This window comes from Acanthisitta chloris, unplaced genomic scaffold, assembly GCF_000695815.1.
Source record: "Acanthisitta chloris isolate BGI_N310 unplaced genomic scaffold, ASM69581v1 scaffold2815, whole genome shotgun sequence".
Taxonomy (NCBI): domain Eukaryota; kingdom Metazoa; phylum Chordata; class Aves; order Passeriformes; family Acanthisittidae; genus Acanthisitta; species Acanthisitta chloris.
In genome coordinates, this window is record NW_008671901.1 from 26,102 (window position 1) to 37,185 (window position 11,084).

Sequence of the window (11,084 nt, forward strand, 5' to 3'; positions counted from 1 at the left end):
CCCAAACTATCATTGAGACTTACTATTCTAAGTATCATACATTAGCTATGCTGAAAAATCAAAATCCTTATTGATACGTGAAACTAACGCTTTTGTATCTTAAAATAACATTTGGTGCACTCTCTGCCTCTTTCCTAAAATTAAAGGTTGTGTCTTTGCTTTCAAGTATAAACAAATGAACTGATCATAAATCTGTTTGACAAACTCTGTATTACAATGTTTACATCAATAAAACAGTATATCAACTTATCTTATACTATTAAAAGCTGAGCAAAATAATGAAAATAGATTATAGCTGAGCTGTAATTACTGTAAGTTTAAAAAAAAGCAAAGAATAATCAAGGAAGCAGTGAGATGACTAAGGTAATTTTAAATCTATTAAATGTAGTATTAGTGTATAGTCAGGCCTGATACATTCATAAAATTCATATCTCATAATTGCCATTCTGGTTTAAGGAAAACTTCCCTGTCTCTTCTTGCAAAGTGATAGATTAGCCAATTAAATTCTACTTTGCTTACTGCTGTAATACAAACTTTTCAGACAATCTACTCAGCTTAGTGTCCTGTCTCTGAGTGAATCCATTGCCTGTTCAGCCTTGCTTTTCGCTGAGGTCCAAAGTTTTGTCCTCCTGAAGAGATTTCATGTTTAGGAAAAATCCTGCTAAGTCACTCTGCTGCTCTGAGTTCTACAGAGAAAACCTGTTTTGATGCCCAGTAAAACAAAGACAACCCAGTCTAGAGTGAGCTCTGATAAACACCAGTGAAACTGTAACACGCACAAGCATTTTAGTAAATAAAAACTTTAGCTGCAGTGTAACACCATAACAATATTGAAACATTTGCATTTCAGTATCTGACAGAATGAAACCATCCTGGTAAAGAACAAGACTTCATAAAAAGGAATCGCCAGACTGTTGAAAAACCTCACTTTTTTAAGAGTAAATGTGCACAGTACTTGTAGCCTCCATGAGTGCAACAGAACTTGGATTCCATGAAGAAAAAGGACAATAATGTGACATTAAGGATTTACATTGCTTCCTTGCAACTCAATCATCCACTCCCAAATGAAGAGCTAGTAAAAAAGCAAGAAGTTTGATACTCTACAGGGATACACTAACTTGTTATTACAAAACCAAGAGCATTCCTCTTATTACAGTGGATGTTATATAGTCCTTAGAAGACAAATATTGCAGATGAATTACCTCTAAACCACTGTCTCACTGAAGTAGTTAAATATGCCAATATCTAGTCTAAGATAAAGAGGTGGCAATCAGGCAACTAATGGCAGTTGAAAGAGATCATCGGGCACATCACGACTGTACAAGAGTAGGTGCTACAGTTTTCCAGTGAGAGGAAGGAACCCTTCGCAATGAGACAGGTATCAGGCACAAAAGGATGTATCTTTATGGCTGGTTGCAGCTGACCTAGTTGTGGCCATGACTAAAAGGGATGTTCTAACATTGCTTTAGATCTTCCTGCTTAGCTGTCTCCTTTGGGAGAGGAGTAACACCCTAGTGACAAACAGCCAGTTCACTGGGCATTAACATGGCTGAAAACTGATGGGGACACACACCCCATTTATCCTCAGGCCACACTAGTGGCAGCAAAGGAGGAGCAGGCACATGCAGCTCACTAGTGTGGCACTGTCCCCCTGTCAAGCACTCTGGCCTCACCTCTCAGTAACAAAACCACTAAGTCTCTAACTTACGACTTCAAAAAGTACTCCATAAACAAGGTGAAGCATGGACAATCAGTTCATTAAAGAAAAGAGGGGAGGGAAGTGTTGAAGAACTTGATATGAGACTTCTGAGTTTAACCAGAAGTCCTCTCATGAGGACAGTCACTGAGAAGCAGCATTTGTAGTCCAGGCTATCCTTAACACCTGAGCTACTGAAGACCATGGTTTAATCCACTTAAGCATACAACGAGACAGATTTACTACATAGAGGATACTGCTGCTATAACCTCACCCTTTCCTCTGCCAGTCCTTCCACTAAAACACACTGCTGAAAAGATATAGATAGCTTTGCCTATATACTTTATCACAGCAAAGATCCATCATCAAATAATTGCATTACAATAGCAACTGCAGGTAATTCGACGTTCAATAGAGCCATGCCACACAACAGAAAATCATAATCCTACAGTTAGCCCTTCTTCTGCAATGTTTAGGATAAAAGCAAGATAGAGTGTACAGACAGAATTGTAGAACAAAATTAATGGATCAATAGAAGATCAAAAGGGAAATTGTATCAGTAAGCATCACAGAATAAGCCCTCGATCTTGTACTGTCCTCTGAACATGGCCAAACATTCACTGGTGTGCTGAGAGCTCTGTGTGATGAAGCAGCTCTGTAACTGGATGATGACAACTACAGGAGAAGGAAAAGCTAATTTGAACAAACTGGTAACAACATGAATGATCACAGAAAGTCTGTTACCAGTCCTCTTTAGACAGAAAAGATAGAGCAGCTGAGAGTCACTGTTCATCAGTTCACAAAATGTTCTCAGTACTTCCTTCTGTATTTCATGTTTTATGGAAAGGCCAAACAATCCATTCATGGTAAATAACCTCTCAACTGTGCCTGCTGGAGAAATAGGGCTTAGTGATCAACTAATGAGAAGTGGTTTATCTGATGTTGTGGAAGAAAGTTTTGATTGTGAAAAAAGTCAAAATTATCAGGTGAAGATATAAATGTTAATCTCCATAAATTTATTTCCATTCTGACTTGTCAGTTATACTTTTTGCAAGACAGTTTTTCCAGAAATGGGGCAGTGCTAAGAATGCTTAGGAAATTAACCGAGAGGTTTGGCTCGTAACAATGGGACAGGATTTCTAACTGGAAGAGCCATACACCATATTTCATTATGCTACATGCATTAAGTAGATCAACTGCTACTCAAGGAAAGACAATTTTTCAACTCTCAGAGTGTCACAGAATTATAGGATGATTCGGGTTGGAAAGGATCTTAAAGGTCATATGGTTCCAACCCCCATGCCCTAGGCAGGGACACTTTCCACTAGACCAAGTTGCTCAAAGCACCATCCAACCTGGACTTGAACACTTCCAGGGATGGGGTATCCACAGCCTCTCTAGGAAGCCTGTTGCAGGGTCTCACCATCCTCACACTAAAGAACTTCTTTCTAATATCCAATCTAAATCCATCCTCTTTCAGTTTAAGCAATTCCCCCTTGTGCCATTGCTCTGTGTCCCTGTAAGAAGTCCCTCTCCAGCTCTCTTTCAGGCCACCTCTAGGTATTGGAAGGCTACAATTAGATCACCTAAGAGCCTTCTCTTCTCCAGGCTCCCACTAAAGAGGGAGCTCTTAATCCCCGAATTTTATTTTCTTAAAAAATAATCTGCATCCTTTATAGACTTCATTTTCCAGTATTAACTAATCTACACAGCCTATAGCATATTTAAAATGGCTTAAAATTTATAATGCATATGTATACATGGGTACATATATACACACATGCTAAGTTTTGAACATATTTGCAACAGCAGAGAAGTATCTTTTGCCCTTGGACTGTCAATCAGTAATGAAAACTTGTTTAACTTGCTAGAGGTACTTGGCAACCTCTTTCCATCGCTGCAAACCTGAATCATGGGATACATAAAAGCTTTCATCACAAGGGAAAAAAAACGCCAACACAAATCTCACACTGTAATTTAAATTTTGTCTCGTAGTCACATCTCCTTTTAGTATTTTCCCATTTGTATTTTCTCTTTTCCTTTCTTGGATTTATTCTACATATCTTAACAGGCAACATTGAACTACTACATGTCACATGGCCATAATTCACTACATGTACTTACTGCATTTTTCATCACATCAGAGAGCATCCTGTTTCTCACACTGATGACTGCTGGATGCTTAGATATAACAGAGAATCAGCATTAGGCTGCTGTCATTTCAGAGTACAGCAGAAGAATTTGAGTTTTCTTTAGGATAGCTCCAGTAGATGCCCCAACCCTGGCAGTGCTCAAATCCAGGCTGGATGAAGCCTTGAGCATCCTGGTCTAGTGGGGAGGTGTCCCTGCCCAGAGAAAGAGGGGTTTGTCTAGATGATCTATAAGGTCCTTTCCAATCCCTGCAATTCTATGATTCTATGATAACAGGCTGACAGATCATGTTTGTGTGTAAATAACTAGCTGTTTCTCCCTATGTTTTATTCTCTGTATTTGATATCTAGTGAAGAATCAGCGTAACGATTAACTAATTCACTAACATACCAAACAGCTGGGACACAAAAATTAAGTATTTTGAAGGAAAAACACAGTGTGGCTTCTGATGCTTCCAATGTGAAATCCCTTTTTTTAACCTCAGAATGCCTGCACTTCTTACTGTGGATACTAAAGAACACCATATTTCTTTTAAAAAGTAATATAAAAGTTTTATCCCTAGTATAAAATTTCCCATTTGTCATCAGAGAAGAGAGCTATGAGGATAGTAGCCACAAGTTGTTTAGGATTACAACAATTTATATAGTTGTGCTGATTTTGGCTGGGCTAGAGTTTATTTTCTTCACAGTAGCTGGTATGAGGCTATATTTCAGATCTGTGCAGGAAACAGAGTTGACAATTCAGGGATGATGTGGTTACTGCTGAGCAGTGCTTGCACAGACTCAAGGCCTTTTCTGCCTCTCCTCTCACCCCACCAGCGAAGGGGCTGGGGGTGCACAAGGAGTTGCGAATGGACATGGCTGAGACAGCTCACCCCAAGTGACCAAAGCGATGTATGGCATGATGCTCAACATGTGAGGGTGGGGAAGAAGGAGGAAGTGGGGACATTTGGAATGATGGCATTTGCCTTTCCAAGTCACTGTTAAGCATGATGGAGCTCTGGCCAAACACCTGCCTGCTCATGGGAAGTGGTGAATGAATTCCTTGTCCTGCTTTGCTTGTGCATGGAGCTTTTTCTTTACCTGTTAAATTGCCTTTATCTCAACCCATTCTCCCCCTCATCCCACAGGGAGAACAAGAGCACAGTTGTGTGGGGCTGAGTTTGCCAGCTGGGGTTAAATCATGACAATAATTCTCATCCTTTTCTGATATCTCAGAATACTAACAAGAATAGACAAGGTAGTTGTGGTAAATATGTTGACTGACAGAAGTTTATAACCTGAAAAATAACAATTATCTCGACAGGCAGATGAAGGTTAATCTTATTTCACCCCTTGCTACTCATATTAGTCATCAGCTTAACTACACAAGGCTGCATGGTTGAGGGTGCAGTCACCATGTAAAACTTATCTTAGGTACCAAGGCAGAAATACATTTTCATTGCTGAATAAAGCACGTCAGATCTATCAGACTTATTTAAGGTACATACACTCAAAGGCTTCCAAATTTCAAGTACCCACTTCAAGAGGAGATTTTGAAAACTGGGCATTTACTTTAGAGTCTGTCACAGTACTAATCCACACTAGTTTTTATATTCAATAGAATACAGAAAATCATAGAATCATCAAGGTTGGAGGAGGCCTCAAGATCATCAAGTCCAACCATTACCCTGCCACTTCACTGTAACCCCTAAACCATATCCTCCAGTGTCAGAACCAGATGCCTCTTAAACACTTCCAGGGATGGTGACTCCACCACCTCCCTGGGCAATCTATTCCAGGACCTGCCCACCTTAACAGTGAAAAAAATTTTCCTAATATCTAATCTGCAATCTCATAATCTCATGGTACACAGCATGCTTCAGAGACTATTTCAGGGCCACTGTGGTACATTCACAACATATTCTGGGCAAGAATGGCAAAGCACAGCCCTTCACTCAGACATCTACTTCCACATCGGAATCTAATTTCTTTTTGAATCATACAACACTCATCTTGCTCTCAAGCTCTTGCTCTGAGCTGGGCAGCTAGGTGAAAGAACTCAGGAGTTTTCTACCTCTTTCTTCTTCAAAGCCACAAATATTTAATTGTCTGGGTCTGGTCTCCAAAGGCAAAGAGATTTTCAAACAGTTTGGACTCTGAAAGCAAGATCTCTTTATCTCTTGAGATCTGACTTCACTTCTGAATGTCTAAGGGAGAAAATACTTGAGAGGAAATATTAAGATGTCCCTGAAAGGAATGCAACTCTGTAGTGTTTGTATTGAGAGAGCTCTCAGTACCACTTATCCTGCATATGACGGATGACAGTTACTCAATGATCATGGAAAGTTAATGTATTTGCCATCTAAAAATAAATAAGTGGAAGAAGGCAATATTTATTCCTTCCAGTTAAAAAGTCCAGACATGTCAAGATATAATCAAAGATTAAGCCAGAAGACAGAAATCAAGCACTTTTCATGGACAGACACTTCTCCATCAGTTTCAAGGCTTCTGTTTTACCTGCATTGGGATAATCACTCAAAAGACAGAAGAGAATATATAGACCTTTTTTTAGAAAGAGTTATAGCATGTGTCCTCAGGCAGCAAAGCACATCAACAAAAGAACAGGTTTCAAAGGTAATTTGACAGACCACATTTTCTCTAATATATGCAAAGAAAAGCACAAATACCTAAACTAAAAAAAATTTCATTATGAATCCCATTTATAAATGTAACATCCAGTCAGACAGTAGCAGCACGAAAATCTCCTTGCTCCAATTAATAGCAAGCTATTTAATTTCATAGAATAGTTTGGGTTTGAAAGGACCTTTATAGCTCATCTAGGCCAGCCCTCCTGCAATGAGCAGGGATGTCGTTGACTTGAACAGGTTGCTCAAAGTTCCATCCAACCTGAACTTGAATGTTTTCAGGGATGGGGCATCTACCACCTCTCTGGGCAACCTGTTTGAGTGTTTTACCACCCTCATTGTAAAAACCTTCTTCCTCACACCTAATTTAAACCTACCTTTTTTAAAACTATTACCACTTCTCCTATGGCAACAGGCCCTTCACAAAACGTCTGTCCTCATCTTTCTTGTAGGCACCCATTAGGTACTGAGAGGCAGCAGTGAGGTCCCCCTGAAGCCTTCTCATCTCCAGGCTGAACAACCCCAGCTCTTTCAGCCTTTCCTCATAGGAGAGGTGCTCCAGCTTTCTGATCAGCTTTCTGGTACTCCTCTGGACCAGCTCCAAGAGGTCAATGCCCTTCCTGTGCTGCTGACCCCTGAGCTGGATGCAGTACTCCAGGTGGAACCTCACAAGAGCAGAGCAGACAGGCAGAATCACCTCCCTTGACCTTCTGGCCACATTTGCTTCCGATGTGGCTCAAGACGCAGTTGGCTTTCTGGGCTGCAAGTGCACACTGCTGCCTGATGTCCAGCTTCTCATCCCCCAATATCCCCAAGTCCTCCTTGGCAGGACTGCTCTCAATTCTTTCATCCCCCAGCCTGCACTGATATAGGGGGGTTACCCTGACACAGGTGCAGGATCTTGCTCGTGGCCCTATTAAACTCCATGAGGTTCCCATGGGCCCACTTCTTGAGCTTGTCCACGTCCCTCTGGATGGCATCCCAATCCTTCAGGTGTGTCAACCGCACCGCTCAGCTTGGTGTCATCTGCAGACTTGTTGAGGGTGCATTTGATCCCATTGTCTATACAGTACTGGACCCCTGAGGGACACCACTTGTCACCAATGTCCATTGGGACACTGAGCTGTTGATCACTACACTCTGGATGCAATCATCCAACCAATTCCTCATCCGCTGAACAGTCCACTTATCAAATCCCTGTCTCTCCAATTTAGAGAGAAGAATGTTGTTGGGGATCACGTCAAAAGTCTTACAGAAATCCAGATGAGTGACATCCGCAGCAATTTTTTTGCTGCCAATTTTATCTATTTTTATTGCTAATAATTTGCCTCAAATTTTTAAAAATAATATACTGAAAGCAAAACTCTTTGGAATTACCATTTAAGGGATATGAAACATTCTTCTTAAAGTAAACACTATTGTTGAGGCTTCCACATATTTTTCAAGACAACTGATTTTTTTTCTCCCCATCTGTTAAGGAACTAGGGTACAATGGCCTTGTTTTGATGTTCATTTTTGAAAGTTATTTTTTAAATAAATTACTTCAATCACAGAAAAATCTTTCAAAAAAGGGAAGAGTATTCTCCCTCCCACCACATTCTACTTTATAACCCATGTCTACTGTCTCCTCACTATCTCTTGTTCATTTTCATCACAAAGTTTTTGATCCACTTTTTCAGGCTACGCAGCACATACTGACTCATCCCTTTGATGTTACTGTATACAGCACTGTTCATTGCTTATTTATTTATTTTATATTTTTTTAAGGGACCCTGATAAATTGCAAGACTAAACTAAAGCACAAAAGGCCAAATAATCTGATTTCAACAGATAGTGGACAAACATTACCTTTGTTTTTCCACCTGCCCTCAAGTCACATATATGCTTTCTTCACTGCAGGAAAATTTTTCCTAAACAAAGGAAATATTCTTATGGCTGATAGCCCTGCTCTTAAATTCCTTCTTACAACCTCTCTCTGCCAGTCTAGTACAAAGCAGTTCCAGCTGACAATGACTAAGCAGCCAGCAAGCTGTGAACTTCAGTGTTTGCTTCATTTTTCTCGCATCTTTCCAAGCCAGTGGTTCTCAAGTATATTACATTAAATCCTCTTCCCCTGTATGTGTCCTCCCACCACCTCACACTATTCCCACCAGACACAAACTACCAATCTCCAAGCAGTCCAGTACCCAAGCATAAGAGCTCTTACCACTGTCCTCTCTCTCCAAAGCCCTTGTACCTCCTACTTAGACAAACCTGTGTTTAGCTTCCTTTCCAATCCAACAACTCAGGCTGTGCTTTCCAAGTAGCCAAACCTCTCAACTTCTGGCATTGTAGAAGTCACAGCCTTTCGGAGTTTCTGTGTGCCCAGAGGTTATAACAAGAGCAACATCTTCTGCTCCCCATGCTGCCTTATATCCCTTCTTTTCCCCTTCTGTTCTCATGCTTCAGCTCCCCCAGGAAGAGGAAAGTGGGGCTCTGCCCAGAGCACTGAGCCCAAGACTCAAAAGCAGTTCTATGGTGTTCATAACAAGAGGATTCTGACTTTTTATTAGGCTTCCTGGCTGCTAACATAATACAGAATAAAGAAAAAGGTCAACATTAAGGACAATGGCAACAAGACCAATAGGCCATGTCATGCTGGTTTAGGTTAATAGCCAAGAGTGATTAAATAGCTTCATTTACTTCTTGTTGCACACCAACAGCTTTGCGCTAAATTCCTTCTTCACTGCACCAAACCACATATTCAAAAGAATAAAGAGTCAAGGCTGCCAAAAAAAAACCCCAATCTCATGTCTCAAGAAAAGGGACAATCTAATAAAAAAAACCCCCAATCTCATGTCTCAAGAAAAGGGAAAAGCAAAACTATTACTGGGCACATAAATAGGAAGAGACATGCCACAGAAAAACAACTGTGCTTTGTTGTTGCTGTTGCTTGTTTGGGGGGTTTTGGAGGGATTTTTTTAAGGTGTACAGTGATGTTTGTTAATATATAATAGTTTGGTTATGGTGTATCCAGCTGTTTAGCTACTATGCGGCATTTTCAGGTATACCAAGAACAAGAGTTAAGCAAAGTGATTAATGAGAGAAGTTTTCTTGTTTGACTGGTTCAGCATTGAAGCAAATCTGAGTGCTGTCTGTATTCTAGAAGACAAGTTTGCTAAAACAGCTACTAAAAATTGTGCCTCACTATTCTCATACTGGGAAATTATGTGTGTTTTTAAAAGAAATACTTAGTATTAGATCACTTTTAAATGTCTGATACCAGAGTCAAGGCTTGAAAATTCTACTTGCAGTTTGGCAAGACAAGTAGGGAAATCTGGACGCCCGAATGAAACCATAATGGATCAGCAAGCATCTCCAGGATGTAAAGGCATCTTCATTGACAGCCTCTCCAATGTTATTTCACCTCATCTTTATAGTCATTAAATTGGAGTTTCACTGTCAAATCACCGTGTCCTTAAAACATACAAGAAGCATCTCTGTCAGATGTGCTATCTGCTAGCTCCTAGGCTACCTATAATATCTTACATTTTCTTTCATTTTTCAATTTCTCTCATTCCCTCTTTGCCAGTCAATACAATTTCTGAAATAACTAATATTCACCCAAATAGTCCTGCAACCACTTATCTTTCTTTTTCTGACATCTTCTTTCACAAGCACCTGTCTTCATCAAGTCATTTTCTCTCTCACCTCAACTTTGTACGTTTTTCTCAGATGCCACAAGAAGAATGTTCCTGCTTTAATTTTTGCAAGTAGCTTTCCATTTTGTGGTATTTCTCTTTTCTCTCCCTCACTTTAATGTTAGGAGCAGATGAGCTACAGCCGTGGGCACCCTTTGCAATCAGCACAGAGGTCCAAACCTGTCCAGAGAGCTGCTTGTATTCCACATCCAGTAAATAATCCTGAGGATTCTCATTTCACTCAAGACTCTTTCTGCATAATAGCTACATGGGGAGCACAGGAAAGCAGGAGCCTCAGCTAATGGTCTTAAACAGGTACATTCGGTCCATTATCTCCCCTTAACACACCTAGAGTCTGAAGGTGATTCTCACTTTACCTCCAGCACAGAATTTGTGATAAAATTCTTGCAGTGCAGCATAATGTAAGAAAATTCATTAATCATCTCAGCCACACTTTGGATCTCACAGCAATCAATGATGTAACTAGCTGTTGGATGAACTCAATGAGTATCTGGCTTACAGCAACTTAGTCCTGTTATTATATACCCAACTGACATCCAAGCTAACAGCCCATTCAAGGAAATGGGCTTACAAATTTAAAACCAAACAGAATTACCTTATCTGTCCACCCTGTATGTCCTTTAAATCATATACCTCCACATCAGCTAATATTATTTTACTATGATATTCCAGTGCATTTTCCCAGTGATAGCAGTTAGACTTTACTTCAACTCTGAGAACACACTTGTCTAACACACTATGAATTGATCCATAACTTGCAGTCTGGGAAAAGTCAGAATAGAAAAAACAGGTTGTTTAAGGAGCTCTCTAGAAACGTAACTGCACTTATTACTGCTCCTTCTAATCCACGAATGGGCTCAGAAACTGCACCATCTCAGGGCAGCACAACCCCCAGTGATGACAAAGCCCT

At 40.2% G+C, this 11,084-nt stretch overlaps 1 protein-coding gene across 1 annotated transcript in view; it reads right to left on the reverse strand.

Moving 5' to 3' along the window:
• LOC103801840 (prolyl endopeptidase-like) overlaps nt 1-11,084 on the reverse strand; it is a gene marked incomplete at both ends in the record, with an annotated part of 32,518 nt that overhangs the window by 8,955 nt on the left and 12,479 nt on the right. The gene's annotated exons all lie outside the window — the stretch shown is intronic.